This window comes from Ranitomeya imitator, chromosome 8 (assembly GCF_032444005.1).
Source record: "Ranitomeya imitator isolate aRanImi1 chromosome 8, aRanImi1.pri, whole genome shotgun sequence".
NCBI lineage: Eukaryota > Metazoa > Chordata > Amphibia > Anura > Dendrobatidae > Ranitomeya > Ranitomeya imitator.
In genome coordinates this window covers 150,512,629-150,528,179 of record NC_091289.1, presented here as the reverse complement: position 1 = coordinate 150,528,179, position 15,551 = coordinate 150,512,629, and the positions used below count along the sequence as shown (strand labels likewise).

General features: G+C 49.6%; 2 long non-coding RNA genes across 2 annotated transcripts; one reads left to right on the top strand and one right to left on the bottom strand.

Annotated features, from left to right (window-relative positions):
- Window positions 1–39: 39 nt before the first annotated feature.
- Window positions 40–1,240, bottom strand: LOC138648058 (uncharacterized). The gene is made up of 3 exons (XR_011315079.1): window positions 893–1,240; window positions 466–552; window positions 40–280 (listed from the first exon to the last, which is right to left on the bottom strand). It is a non-coding gene; the product is annotated as an uncharacterized lncRNA (long non-coding RNA).
- A 2,389-nt stretch (window positions 1,241–3,629) lies between these two features.
- On the top strand, window positions 3,630–4,644 carry LOC138648056 (uncharacterized). The gene is made up of 3 exons (XR_011315078.1): window positions 3,630–3,768; window positions 4,022–4,108; window positions 4,191–4,644. It is a non-coding gene; the product is annotated as an uncharacterized lncRNA (long non-coding RNA).
- Window positions 4,645–15,551: the final 10,907 nt, after the last annotated feature.

The window sequence follows — 15,551 nt, the reverse complement described above, 5'->3', positions numbered from 1 at the left end:
ATTGGTGTGTCTCAATCACAGCACTGTATGAGGGAACAAATTAACGTAACAAATTCATGTACAGTTAACTAAAAAAAAAAAATCGAATGAAAGTTTAACTAAATCTTTTAATTGGAACAACAAAAAATGGATTATTGGCCCGCCTACAACTGCTGGCACATGTCCCGCAGCTTCTGCAGCTCCTCCATTGCCACATTGTGCTGCTCCTGAATATGTGCCATAGTGTGGAGTAACTTGTCTATGCCGGCTTCAATATCCTCTTTGTTGACAGTGACGAGAGCTGTGGGTCAAAAAACATAACATTAATAACACTGTAGTCTCCCGATGTGTCTTTGCTTCTGTGAATGAAAAAAAATAAAAAAAATAAGCAAAGGGGGGGGGGGGGGGGGGAGGGTGGTTGTTTGGGTTGGGGGTGAAAGAGTGGGCCTGCAACAAAATCCAAATAACTTAATTGTGGGAACCTACTAGAATGTTGAGGCACGGAGGGCACTTCTGGATCTGAGTCGCTGTTGAATGCCTCGTGCTGTCGGCGGCGGCGCTGTCTCTTTGCCTCTGTGAAGGAAAAAAAAAAAACAAGGTCTGTCAGCATATATGGCAACAGTGGCTGCCGGGGGAGGGGGGGGTGTTAAGAGGGGACCTGCAACTTAATCCAAATCACATAATTGTGGGAACCTACTAGGATCTGGAGGAGTTGACCCGGAGGGCACAGATCCAGGAGAGGCTGGGCGGGATGCCTCGTGGCGGCGGTGGTGCTGTGTCTTTGACTCTGTGAAGAAAAAAAAAAAAAAAAAATTTTTTTAAAAGTTCTGTTAGCATATATGGCAACACTGGCTGCCGGGGGGGGGAAGGGGACCAGAAACAAAATCCAAATAACATTTTTGTGGGAACCTACTAGGATCTGGAGGAGTTGACCCGGAGGGCTCCGGGACATTGGACCCTGAGGGCACAGAGCCAGAAGAGGCTGGGCGGGATGCCTCGTGGCGGCGGCGGTGCTGTGTCTTTGCCTCTGTGAAGAAAAAAAAAAAAAAAAAAAATTTTGAAAAAGGTCTGTTAGCATATATGGCCACACTGGCTGCCGGGGGGGGGAAGGGGACCAGAAACAAAATCCAAATAACATTTTTGTGGGAACCTACTAGGATCTGGAGGAGTTGACCCGGAGGGCTCCGGGACATTGGACCCTGAGGGCACAGAGCCAGAAGAGGCTGGGCGGGATGCCTCGTGGCGGCGGCGGTGCTGTGTCTTTGCCTCTGTGAAGAAAAAAAAAAAAAAAAAAATTTTTTGAAAAAGGTCTGTTAGCATATATGGCCACACTGGCTGCCGGGGGGGGGAAGGGGACCAGAAACAAAATCCAAATAACATTTTTGTGGGAACCTACTAGGATCTGGAGGAGTTGACCCGGAGGGCTCCGGGACATTGGACCCTGAGGGCACAGAGCCAGAAGAGGCTGGGCGGGATGCCTCGTGGCGGCGGCGGTGCTGTGTCTTTGCCTCTGTGAAGAAAAAAAAAAAAAAAAAATTTTTGAAAAAGGTCTGTTAGCATATATGGCCACACTGGCTGCCGGGGGGGGGAAGGGGACCAGAAACAAAATCCAAATAACATTTTTGTGGGAACCTACTAGGATCTGGAGGAGTTGACCCGGAGGGCTCCGGGACATTGGACCCTGAGGGCACAGAGCCAGAAGAGGCTGGGCGGGATGCCTCGTGGCGGCGGCGGTGCTGTGTCTTTGCCTCTGTGAAGAAAAAAAAAAAAAAAAAAAATTTTTGAAAAAGGTCTGTTAGCATATATGGCCACACTGGCTGCCGGGGGGGGGAAGGGGACCAGAAACAAAATCCAAATAACATTTTTGTGGGAACCTACTAGGATCTGGAGGAGTTGACCCTGAGGGCACAGAGCCAGAAGAGGCTGGGCGGGATGCCTCGTGGCGGCGGTGGTGCTGTGTCTTTGCCTCTGTGAAGGGAAAAAAAAAAAAAAAAGGTCTGTCAGCATATATGGCAACACTGGCTGCCGGGGGGGGGGGGGGAGGAGGGGACCTGCAACCAAACCCAAATCACATTATTGTGGGAACCTACTAGGATCAGTTGTCTTTGACCCGGAGGGCTCTGGGACTTCAGAGGCGGTGTGTGATGCCTCGTGTCTACGGCGGCGCTGTCTCTTTGCCTCTGTGAAGGAAAAAAAAAGTTCGGTCACCAGTTAGCTGTGCCACATAGTACTTTTCACCGTTCATACTGTCCCATAGCTGTGGCACATAGTGGCTCTGCAACGTTCAAACTGTCCCATAGCTGTGGCACATAGTGGCTCTGCAACATTCAAACTGTCCCATAGCTGTGGCACATAGTGGCTCTGCAACATTCAAACTGTCCCATAGCAGTGGCACATAGTGGCTCTGCAACGTAGAAACTGTCCCATAGCTGTGGCACATAGTGGCTCTGCAACGTTCAAACTGTCCCATAGCAGTGGCACATAGTGGCTCTGCAACGTTCAAACTGTCCCATAGCAGTGGCACATAGTGGCTCTGCAACGTAGAAACTGTCCCATAGCTGTGGCACATAGTGGCTCTGCAACGTTCAAACTGTCCCATAGCAGTGGCACATAGTGGCTCTGCAACGTAGAAACTGTCCCATAGCTGTGGCACATAGTGGCTCTGCAACGTTCAAACTGTCCCATAGCTGTGGCACATAGTGGCTCTGCAACGTTCATACTGTCCCATAGCTGTGGCACATAGTGGCTCTGCAACATTCAAACTGTCCCATAGCTGTCCAACATACTTTTGGGTACCTGAGTACTAACCTCTGCTAATCTCCTGACGAAGCTCCTGCAGGCGCTCTGGGCTTTTCGACTTGAGATCGCCCCATTTTTTAACAATCTGGGCCTTGGTCCGAGTTATCCCAAACCGCTTCCTGAGGCCCTCAGACACCACACGGACAACTTCCTCCTTGTGCTGGTTGCGGTGCAGCACCATCCCTGTGGTTTCATACTGCATCCTATCCATTGTTCCAATAAGGAACTTGAGCTCTGGGATGCCCATAGGTGGACCACGGCGACTGGCAGCCATTATCACGATGTCAGGGGACAAAAACAAGCTAGGGCAGGCACGCAGGAACGCTGTAACGTCATCACGCCGTCATAGACCACGAGCGTACTTAACGTGCCGCTCCGGCGTTATATAACGATACTTCGAACGGCATTTACTATGTGCGTTCCTTTCTTAACGCTCAGTCGTCACAAATGTGACGCTGTTCATAAACGGCAACGCTATTGCGATGCCAATGGCGCGGCAGGACGGCGGAGCGCAGCTCCTCCTCTGGGCGTTGCTCTTCAGGGTCATTCCATCTAAAATGGCGGCGAGAATGCGTTCTGCTCCTCTGGGGCAGCCAGAACTCCTTTTTTTTATTTCCCAGATGGATGCCATGGATTACGAGGGTCTGGAGAGCCGCCCTGCCCACCCACACATCCACAAGCGAGAAGTGCTTGGACAAATAACAAGAATGATGGAAAGGAGGTTTGGTGTCTGCCGCAGTCAGCTTCAGCTGCGTAAAAAATGGGCTGACCTCCGCTATAAAACGCCACAAATGTTTGCGGAGTTGCGTGCGGAGGCAAGGCGAGGCAAGTACTTGTACTAGCTTTGCTCTGCAGCACTCAACATTTGTGTGTAAACATTGTGATTCTTTACTTTAGGTGTAGAGAGACAGCGGCGGCAAGTCAGACACACCATTGCCACCAGTACCCCATCTTCAGGCACCAGTGGGAGCCCACAGTCCGGGACATCACGTAAGTTCACAATCATTTATTGCATTTTTTTTAACATCACACGGGACATAACAGGGTACCTGAAATATTTGAAGACATTACAGACGCAGTAATGACCCAGCGGCCTACCACACCTCCACCATCTGTTGCGACCATGCACCCTCGCACCCCTGTGAAGTGTGATATAAATTTTATGTTTCAGTATATTGTTAGCTTTGATCTGCAGCACTCTACATGTGTTTTTAAAGATTGCGTTTGTAAACTTTCTGTGTAGAGAGACAGCGGCAGCAACAGGTACCTGCCATTGCCAGCAGCACCACAGCATCCAGCACCAGCGGGAGCCCACAGTCCGTGACGTCACGTAAGTTAACAATCATAGATTACAATTTTTCAACTGCATACGGGACATAAGAGGGTAGCGGAAATATTTGAATACATTACAGACGCAGTAATGACCCAGCGGCCTACCACGCCACCACCAGAGAGCAGACGGCCTCGCACCCCTACACCACCCTCAACACCTCCCTTTCGACACTCCTCTTCCTCCCCCGGGTCGGCGGCATTCTCCCCAGAAGCTAACATACGTAAGTGACCAAAACTGCGAGCGCTTCCCAACGGCGTGTTCCATAGTTAACCAGATCTGTTATTATTTGCTTTTAGGTGCTGCAGCAGTGGCCAGATCGCTGGGATGGGACATTAGCAGCTCTGGTTCTGGCAATGAGGAACCGGCGTCCCTTCTCCGTAAGTATCAAGATAATGCGAGTGGTTTTCTGCTGGATGTCACCATAGACAACCAAAACTGTAAAATATATTAAAATTTACATCGCCCTGTGGTGCCAGACCAAATAGAAATTTACAACACAGAAAATTCGGTCCTGCCCCAGAGGTCGAGATGTATTTTCAGAGGAATCAACGTTGGTTCTCCAACCTCTTCTATCCACAGAAACGGCCACCTTAAGAGAGCTCCTGGCGAGACAATTGCGACTGGAGCGGACAGCAGCGCTCCTGCAGCAGACAGCAGCGCTCCTCCAGAGTCAAGTGGAGCAGCAGGGCGTGACGCTGCGACACCTCTTGGGCAGGAGATAATATTTTTTTTGGTGGGGGGGTTATGTTATATTTTGTTGTAAAATAATTTAAAACCAAGAAGTGTTACAAAAAAAAACAAAAATCTTCGCATTCTTTCTTTAATGTTTACCAAGCTATAAGGGTTAACAGCAACATTGTATAGGCATCACATTTAAAGTTATTTAGCGAGGTTTATATGACAGCAAAGCAAAAAAACAAATTTTTATGTTATACGGCGCGATCCTGCCACGGTACAGCTCCAGAACCATTAAAGTACTGACAGTATTTTTCGCGACAGTCCCTTGCATCGTCTGCCTGTCTGCCAGATCCAAGAGCTTGAAGAGCTGTAAAATTTTCAGGTTGTGTACGCCATTCCCCGGGCACAATATCTCCGGTTCGTGCGTCCACTGCATCAATAAACGAAGGAGGAGAATAGGAGTTCGTATCATGACGTCTCAGGAAATTATGGAGCACACAGCATGCCAAAACCACAATGTCTATAGACGGCAGCTTCAAGTTGATAGCTGTGTGGAACACTCTAAACCGATTTGCCATTATCCCAAAGGCATTTTCAACCACACGACGGGCCCTCGACAACCGGTAATTAAAGATTCTGCGCTCCGGTGTGAGTGTTCTCTGTGCAAATGGCTTCAGCAAATGTGGATGAAGAGGGAAAGCTTCATCAGCGATGAAGACAAAATTTAGGTTTGCTTTTGTGTCTTCATTTAGTGGCAACAGCAGTTCATTGTTCCTCAAGCTTTCCCCAAATGAAGTGTGTTCAAAAACACCACCGTCGGAGACTCGACCATTCATGCCAACATCCACATCGACAAACTCATAGTTTGCATTGACAAGGGCCATGAGGATCACACTGAAATATCCTTTGTAGTTGAAAAAAAATGATCCAGAGTTGGCTGGTTGCGTGATGCGCACATGCTTTCCATCTAATGCACCACCGCAGTTTGGAAACTGCCACAGCTCATCAAAATCGGAACCAATCCTCTTCCAGTCATCCGCCGTCTTGGGAAACTGCAAGATGAGAAGGAAACATGTACAAATTTGGTCAAATATATTATGCACATACACTCTCATGTGGACATCCTACAGCGATTGAGGCGCAGTATGGATTAGTATAACAAAGTCAACAACACAGAGTATGCAGGCAGCCATTTTTTTTACAGATGGCTTCGGTCACTCAGAGGGGGTGCTAAACAATATATCTAAATAATAGAATCAATAAAATTACGTTGGGAGCAGCAAATAAAAAAGGGTGGCGCAGGGTTGGAGCAGCACATATCAGAATGGAGACGCAAAATGGTAGCAGCACATGTCAGAATGGAGGCGCAGGATCACAGCAGCACATGTCTGAATGGGGGCGCAGGATGGGAGCAGCACATGATAGGATGTAGAACATATACCTATAGAAATGCTCGCCATCAGGGCGTAGAACTGGTTCAATAGCTAGTATAATATATCGACATAACACAGCAGCCAAAAAAAAATAGTAGTACCTCCATATAATGCCTTAAGCTCTGCACAATGGCCTCGCATGTCTCCGGAATCACAACGCTCAGGAAAGGTCTGGAAACAGCTGCGGAAAACTGCAAATCCTGAAGAGACCTTCCTGTTGCCAGGAAGCGCAGTGTCACCGCCAACCTTTCCTCCACGGGCACGGCTGCACGCATCGGCGTATCACACCTTTGTATGAGTGGCGTAACAGCAGACAGTATTATTTTGAAGGATTCCTCGGACATCCGAAGGTAGTTTCGGAAATCTTGAGGGTTATTGTCACGTAACTCTCTTATGAGACCCATGTGTGACAATGTGGATCTTTTCTGCAGCCAGCTCCGGGTCCACATGCGACGTTTTCGTTTAGGACGTCTCTCCTCTTGGAGACGTGCTGCCTCAAACACCAGGGCAGCAGCAACAACAGAACTCTCATCGGAAGTGAGCATAGTTCCTAAAAAGAAAACAAACGTACAATAAATACACGTGCTTACAAAACAATGTTCTGACCATTGATCTAATAACTATATATGTTACTACTGGTATTAAATGGGGCAGTCAACCATCTCGATCTGTAAAAGGATTAATTAATTGGGCCACGCAACAGCTGTGTACCTGAGGTTCTCAGGCCTACCCTACTCAAAGGAACAATCAACCACACTCCAGCGTTTATCCCCGTTGAAGCGCAACATATGCTACGCTGTAGCGTTATACATACCTTTTGCGGTAAAAGTCTAGTAGTTAAAAGTCCAGGGAATCCAGCGAATTTAGGAGTTCTGTTCACAGCACGTGCTACAGAGAGAAATGAATAGCGCGCTCGAGAGCTCCGGTTTTATCCGCTGGGAACAATAGTCCTTTGTCGAATGAGCGCACAGTATTGTACCGCCCAATCAGCACACGGGAGGTGGAGAATTCAGCGCTCCTACGTAGCCAGCTCCTCCGCCCTTTACATCGTATACAATATCGTGCACACCTTTGTCACACCATGCGATCATGCCGCCACAGCGGGACACTAGACGACGAAAGAAAGTTTCAAACGATGTGCTACGACGTACGATTCACAGCGGGGTCCCTGATCGCAGGAGCGTGTCACACGCTGCGATATCGTACCTATATCGCTCGAACGTCACAAATCGTGCCGTCGTAGCGATCTAAATTGCACTGTGTGACGGTACCATTAGTCCTTATTTGCACACACTGAGCATGCCCAGGGCAAGATCTCCTGTTGGAGATCGAGGGTCACATGCTCAGGTACTGCAGCACATCCCATTGGTCCTTTTGGCAGGTCCTGAAAGGGCAAAACTTCTGTAGCTGTTTCCTGTGCTGCAGCTATATAAACTGCGCATGACCGCACGGCCATGCACTAGTATTGTCTTGTAAATATGTGTGTGTGTTGTGAGTGAAAATCGCTCTTTAAATAACCCTCCCTATTGAATGTCTGTTCGCGGAAGGTGTATGTTTGCCATCTAGCGCCCAACTTATCCAACAGCACGTAACACACATTACAGCTACCAGTTGCTGTGTCCGCCTGTACGGCGCCGTGCGCTTGCTCTGTGCTTTCCTGACCCAAGCCTGGGTGGTTAGTGGCGTTCTTCTGTGCGGCACCGCACGCACTCTTGTGCCTTAATATTATTATTTAGTTTCCTTACACACCCAGTTGCGGTGTTGTGCCAGCAAGTGTTTAATCGGACTTCAATCCTAGTTGGGCTTGAGTTCGCTGACTCCTTGCTCGCGCTCTATGTGCGGTACCGCGGTCCTGTGACGCAACAGGATCGCTTCCTTCACGCAGGGTGTAGTTAACCCGTGCGTGTATACTTGTAGTACCGCCATATAGTCCGTCTTACTAGCAGCAGGGTTTTTCCTGCACGGTGGACCTCGGACTGCGAACGCACCTAGTTCCATTTCATCTTGTACTTGGTGCGTTCCGCCAGTCCCTAACATAATACTAGCGTCAAGGTCTGGCTAGTAAATGATGGACGATCAGCGTTCACAGCGGTACATCCAGCAGCTGGAGGGAAGGTTGGCGGCTCTTGAGCGTTCAACCTCAGCTGTGGATGTCACTGTTGTCGCTGTTCAGGCTGCTAGTGTTGCTGCAGCCACCTTATCCACTGCCGCTCCTGTCCCGACTCTAACTCGCCTCCCGCTTCCAGAGAAATTCTCTGGTGACAGTAAGTCTTGTAGGGGTTTCGTGAGTCAGTGCTCTATCCATCTCGAGCTTCTGGCCTCTCGTTTCCCTACAGAGCGGGCTAAGGTGGGATTTATAGTGTCTCTTCTTTCGGACAGGGCGTTGCAGTGGGCTACGCCGCTATGGGAGCGTAGCGATCATGTGGTGCAGAGTGCTCCGTTGTTTCTGAGCACTCTGAAACAGGTCTTAATAGGACCTCGTGTCACCCATGATACGGCGCTCCAATTGTTGGCATTGACTCAGGGCTCGTCCTTGGTCAGTCATTTTGCCGTCCACTTCCGCACCTTAGCATCTGAGCTGGAGTGGTCGGATAAAGCCCTCATTCCAATATTTTGGAGGGGGTTGGCTGACCACGTTAAGGACGCCCTGGCCACTAGGGAGATTCCCGCCACACTGGAGGAATTAATAACTCTATCCACTCGTATTGATCTCCGTTTCCACGAGTGGAGGTTAGAGCGAGCCCAGTGTAGGCAGAGGTTTCGGCTGGCTCCCACCTTCGCCAAACCTTTGGAATCTCCAGACCAGGCTCCTGAGCCCCATGAGTCTGTGGTAGAGTCACGAGCGGGATCTAAGTCCCGGACCGCTCGTGCACTCCAGATTTGTCATCTTTGCCAACAGTCTGGACATCTTGCCTCCAGATGTCTCCAGCGGTCGAGGAAACGTCAGCGTCTAGTGGTAGTTCGTGGAGGTGCACTAGACACGGCGACGTTTGCCTCCAAATTGTCCTTTAAGGGGACAATAACATTGGGCTGATCCTCTCACTCGGTAGAACTCTGCGTGGATTCTGGGGCGGAGGGCAATTTTATGTCTTCAGCCTTCGCCCAGCGTCACGCAATTCCTCTGGTCATGCTATCTCAACCAGTAATGGTACGAGTGGTGAATGGGTCGACACTGCCCGCACAGATTACACATCAAACTATCCCTTTTACTCTGTCCATGTCACCATCTCATCAGGAGATTATATCTCTACTCGTCATTCCTGAGGGAATTGATGAGGTTCTCTTGGGGATACCTTGGTTACGGTACCACTCTCCTCACATCGAGTGGTCCTCAGGCAGAATTCTGGGATGGGGTGAATCTTTGGGAACAGGTGTCATCGAGAGTGCGTTCAGGTTGCTACTACAGAGGTACCCGCAGATCTTTCCTCTCTCCCCAAGCAATATTGGTCTTATGCAGACGTGTTCTCCAAAAAGGCAGCGGAGACCCTTCCGCCCCATCGCCCCTATGACTGACCTATTGATCTCTTGCCTGGTGCTGAGCCTCCCCGGGGTCGAGTCTATCCATTATCTCTCCCGGAAACGGAGGCAATGTCTCAAGAGAATGTCTTCAAGAGAATCTGGCAAGAGGGTTCATCAGGAAGTCAGTGTCACCTGCTGGGGCAGGGTTCTTTTTCGTGCAGAAGAAGAATGGAGAACTACTTCCATGCATAGACTACAGGGGTTTAATGCTATCACAGTTAAGAACAAGTACCCTTTGCCTTTGATATCTGAGCTTTTCGATAGGCTTCGGGGAGCTAGAGTGTTTACTAAGCTAGATCTGCGGGGTGCTTATAACCTGATTCGCATCCGTGAGGGGGACGAGTGGAAAACGGCATTTAACACCAGAGATGGGCACTATGAGTATCTGGTGATGCCCTTCGGCCTCTGTAATGCACCTGCCATTTTCCAAGACTTTGTCAACGACATCTTCCGGGATATGCTTTCCACCTCGGTTGTAGTCTATCTGGATGATATTCTCATCTTTTCTCCAGATATTGACTCCCACCGGAGAGATGTTGGCAAAGTCTTCGACCTCCTACGGGCAAGCTCTCTTTATGCGAAGTTGGAGAAGTGTGTGTTTGAGCAGGAGTCCTTACCTTTCCTGGGCTATATCATCTCCACCCAGGGATTGGCTATGGATCCTGCCAAACTACAGAATGTGATGGACTGGGAAGAGCCACATTCTCTTAAAGCGGTGCAGTGCTTTATGGGGTTCATAAACTATTACCGCCAGTTCATTCCCCACTTCTCAACTCTGGTAGCTCCCTTGGTAGCCCTCACCAAGAAGGGAGCAAATCCCAAAGTGTGGTCTGAAGAGGTCTCCAGGGCCTTTTCTTCTACTAAGTCTCATTTTGCTAGCGCTCCCATCCCACATCGTCCCGATGTCGATAAGCCGTTTATAATGGAGGTGGATGCCTCTTCCGTTGGTACTGGAGCAGTCCTCTTCCAAAAGGATGCTCAAGGTCGGAAGCATCCGTGCTTCTTCTTCTCCAAGACCTTCACACCAGCGGAGAGGAATTATTCCATCGGGGACAGGGAGTTGCTAGCGATGAAATTGGCTTTCTCAGAGTGGAGACATCTCTTGGAGGGGGCTCGTTTTCCCTTTCAAGTTTTTACAGACCACAAAAATTTGCTATATTTGCAAACAGCCCAGCGGCTAAATTCTCGCCAGGCCAGATGGTCCTTATTCTTCTCCCGATTCCACTTCACCCTCCATTATCTCGCTGGGGAGAAGAACATTCGAGCTGATGCTCTTTCTCGCTCTGTTGTGTCATCTGAGGAGGAGGAAGGAGAGCCTCGGCTTATTGTTCCTTCTGAGAGCTTGAGAACCGTGGCTCCGGTGTCGCTTGAGTCTGTGCCTCCGGGCAAGACTTTTGTGCCCATAAATTTGCGACCGGAGGTTCTCTCTTGGGCTCATTCCTCCAGGGTGGGTGGACACTTTGGGACAAAAAGGACATCTGAGCTGCTGGCGAGGACGTACTGGTGGCCGCATATGCTCCGAGATGTCAGAGATTACGTTCTGGCGTGTGTCTCATGCGCCAAAAATAAGTCTCCTCGACAACGGCCGTCTGGGTTACTCTATCCCTTGCCGGTCGCAGACAGGCCCTGGGAGATGGTCGGGATGGACTTTGTGGTGGGTTTGCCCAAGTCTCGCGGCTGTACCGTTATTTGGGTTACCGATCATTTCTCGAAAATGGTGCATTTGGTGCCGCTCCCACGGTTACCTTCTGCACGGGCCTTGGCAGCGTTGTTCATAAGACACGTCTTCCGCCTACACGGCATGCCAGACAAAATTGTCAGTGACCGGGGTCCCCAGTTTGCGTCTCGGTTTTGGAGAGAGCTTTGTCATCTTCTCAGCATTGAGTTAAATCTCTCTTCCGCATATCATCCCGAGACGAATGGGTTGGTGGAGAGGGCCAATCAGACTCTGGTCACATATATGCGACATTTTGTTTCTGCCAGGCAGGATGACTGGGCATCTTTATTACCATGGGCAGAGTTTGCCCTTAATAACGCTGTAGCTGACTCCACCGGTCAGACTCCTTTCCTCCTTAATTACGGCCAGCATCCGCGGGTTCCTGTGCCTAAGCCCGTGTCCTCTGCTGACTCCAGGGTGGCAGACTGGGCAGTGGAGGCACGGGACATTTGGGACCGCACTCAGGATGCCATTCGGGCCTCGAAGGAGAGAATGAGGTCTTCCGCCGATGCACATCGGCGCCCTGCCCCGACCTTTGCTCCTGGCGATTTAGTGTGGCTCTCCGCCCGTAACATCAGGCTGCGTGTAGAGTCCACTAAGTTTGCACCTCGCTACTTGGGTCCCTTCAAGGTCCTCAAACAGGTTAATCCTGTGGTCTATCGTTTGGCCCTTCCGCCACGCCTGGGTATCACCGACACCTTTCATGTGTCCCTCTTGAAACCCGTGTATATGTCCCGGTTCTCCGAGTCATCTGCTGGGACATCGGGTTCGTCTACGGACGATTATGAGGTGAACGCTATTTTGGGGTACAAGGTGGTACGTGGCAAAAATTTTTATTTGGTAGACTGGAAGGGTTATGGCCCCGAGGACAGGTCCTGGGAGCCTGTTGAGCACATTCGGGCCCCGCAGCTCATTGCTGCCTTCGAACGTAGCGAGGCCCAAGGAGGGGGGGTAATGTTAGGAGTCGAGTTTCCTCTGCTGCACAGGGGGAATCTCGATCCGTCTCCGCTGCGGTCTCCCATTCTCCTCCAGCCGCAGTGGAGTCTGCTCAGCAGGGACGTCGATCCCAGCGTCTCGCTCAGTCTGACTCTGTGCGAAGAGTTACTGCTGCTTTTCCTGCTTCTGCCATTGAAGCCAGTGCTGGGCAGCGGCGAGTGGACGTTTCTGGATCTAAGTCCTTATTTGCACACACTGAGCATGCCCAGGGCAAGATCTCCTGTTGGAGATCGAGGGTCACATGCTCAGGTACTGCAGCACATCCCATTGGTCCTTTTGGCAGGTCCTGAAAGGGCAAAACTTCTGTAGCTGTTTCCTGTGCTGCAGCTATATAAACTGCGCATGACCGCATGGCCATGCACTAGTATTGTCTTGTAAATATGTGTGTGTGTTGTGAGTGAAAGTCGCTCTTTAAATAACCCTCCCTATTGAATGTCTGTTCGCGGAAGGTGTATGTTTGCCATCTAGCGCCCGACTTATCCAACAGCACGTAACACACATTACAGCTACCAGTTGCTGTGTCCGCCTGTACGGCGCCGTGCGCTTGCTCTGCGCTTTCCTGACCCAAGCCTGGGTGGTTAGTGGCGTTCTTCTGTGCGGCACCGCACGCACTCTTGTGCCTTAATATTATTATTTAGTTTCCTTACACACCCAGTTGCGGTGTTGTGCCAGCAAGTGTCTAATCGGACTTCAATCCTAGTTGGGCTTGAGTTCGCTGACTCCTTGCTCGCGCTCTATGTGCGGTATCGTGGTCCTGTGACGCAACAGGATCGCTTCCTTCACGCAGGGTGTAGTTAACCCGTGCGTGTATATTTGTAGTACCGCCATATAGTCCGTCTTACAAGCAGCAGGGTTTTCCCTGCACGGTGGACCTCGGACTGCGAACGCACCTAGTTCCATTTCATCTTGTACTTGGTGCGTTCCGCCAGTCCCTAACACATAACGATATCGTAAAAGATATCGTTGCTTTTTGTGACGTAGCAACGATATCGTTAACGAAATCGTTATGCGTGACAGTGACCAACGATTAGGCCCCTGCTGGGAGATCGTTGGTCGCTGGGGAATGATCAGGACTTTATTTCGTTGCTGATCACCCGCTGACATCGCTGAATCAGCGTGTGTGACGCTGATTCCGCGATGTCTTCACTGGTAACCAGGGTAAATATCGGGTTACTAAGCGCAGGGCCGCGCTTAGTAACCCGATGTTTACCCTGGTTACCATTGTAAAAGTAAAAAAAATACTACATACTTACATTCCTGTCGCGTCCCTCAGCGTCAGCTTCCCTGCGTCCCCCAGTGTCAGCGCCGGCCGGCCGTAAAGCAGAGCACAGCGGTGACGTCACCGCTCTGCTTTCCGGCCAGCGCTTACACAGTGCAGGGAAGCTGACGCTGGGGGATGAGACAGGAATGTAAGTATGTAGTGTTTTTTTTTTTTACTTTTACAATGGTAACCAGGGTAAACATCGGGTTACTAAGCGCGGCTCTGCGCTTAGTAACCCAATGTTTACCCTGGTTACCCGGGGACTTCAGCATCATTGGTCGCTGGAGAGCTGTCTGTGTGACAGCTCTCCAGCGACCACACAACGACTTACCAACGATCACGGCCAGGTCATATCGCTGGTCGTGATCGTTGGTAAATCGTTAAGTGTAACGGTACCTTTGGTTGTATGTTTGAGTTTGTGGTCCTACTGTTGAAGAAATTTTCTGCCAATCAGGTACTGCATGATGGATAAGTATCTTCCTGTATCTCTCAGAATTGAGGAGACCATTACTCCTGATCAAATCCTCAAAAATATTTGCTGAAATCGAGCCCCAAACAAGAAAGGATTCTCCACCATGCTTTACTGCTGCCTGCAGACACTCATTATTGTACCGTCTCCTGCCCTCTGGAAACAAACTGTTCAGCCAAATATTTATAATTTTGAAACATCAGTCCAGAGCACCTGGTGCCATTTTTCTGTGCCCCAGTTCTTATATTTTCATGAATAGTTGAGTCACCTGGCCTTGTTTCTCTGTTAAACATATAGCTTTTTGGCTTCAATTCTTCCATGAAAACCACTTGGGACAAGACTCCTTCAAACAGTAAATGGGTGTAGATGTGTAACACTGGTTGCTGACAGTTCTGAGCTGATGTCACTCTTGAACATCTTCAGATTTTGGAGGGAACTAATAATGATGTGTATTTTATCTGCAGCCATAAGTTTTGTGAAGGACTACAATTAAGAAAGAGTAAAGCGGGCTTCATTTTGTGCTATTCGATTCCATAGTTGTTGTGGGGCCAGATTGTTCTAGACTGAATAAGATATGAGACTGAGGGTGTATTGTTCTGCAAGACTTTGACGCACAGGCTGTTATGTTTTTTTTCTATGCCACGTAGACACTGCCATATATGTAGTTTCTGGTTTTCCTGTATTTCTATAGGTTAAGTGCTGCAAGCGTGATTTTATACTATTGGTTGAAGTATAACTTACTAAATACTACAAAAGAAGTGACGTAATAAACGGGGCTTAGAGATCTGCTCGATCCTCCGAAACAGAGACACGACTCCGTCTGGTCATTCTCAGTTGCCAGCAACGCCCTGTGGATCAATTTGGAAATCACTGAGTCAGCCATGAAGGGTCACTCCAGATCCTCCCCCAACAGCTTGGTGCCCAACGTGGGACTCCAAACAGGGACTCTTCTACCAGCTGGAGGACAACAAGACAAAGGACCCTCAGACCGGACACAGGCACTGGAAAGTTGGGACTGATCATCCCCACGACAACCACGGTAAGTTGGCAGTTATACTGTTCAGACTGACCGTTTGGTGTGGTTTTCCTGTGTTTGTTGCTGCAAAGAGGATCTGAGGTTGTCCCCGATGGTGGGGTGATTTTTGGGTGGAATCATATAGCGGTGAAGTTCCGTTGGGGGCCCAGTGTTCGAACCGTTCCTCATAAGGGATGGACACCCCGGATTGACCAGTGATTGTAATTCTCTTTCTAGTCAAAATATCCTGAAATCCTGATGACTAGGGTTGAGCGAAACGGGTCGTTCATTTTCAAAAGTCGCCGACTTTTGGCAAAGTCGGGTTTCATGAAACCCGATCCCACCCCTGTGC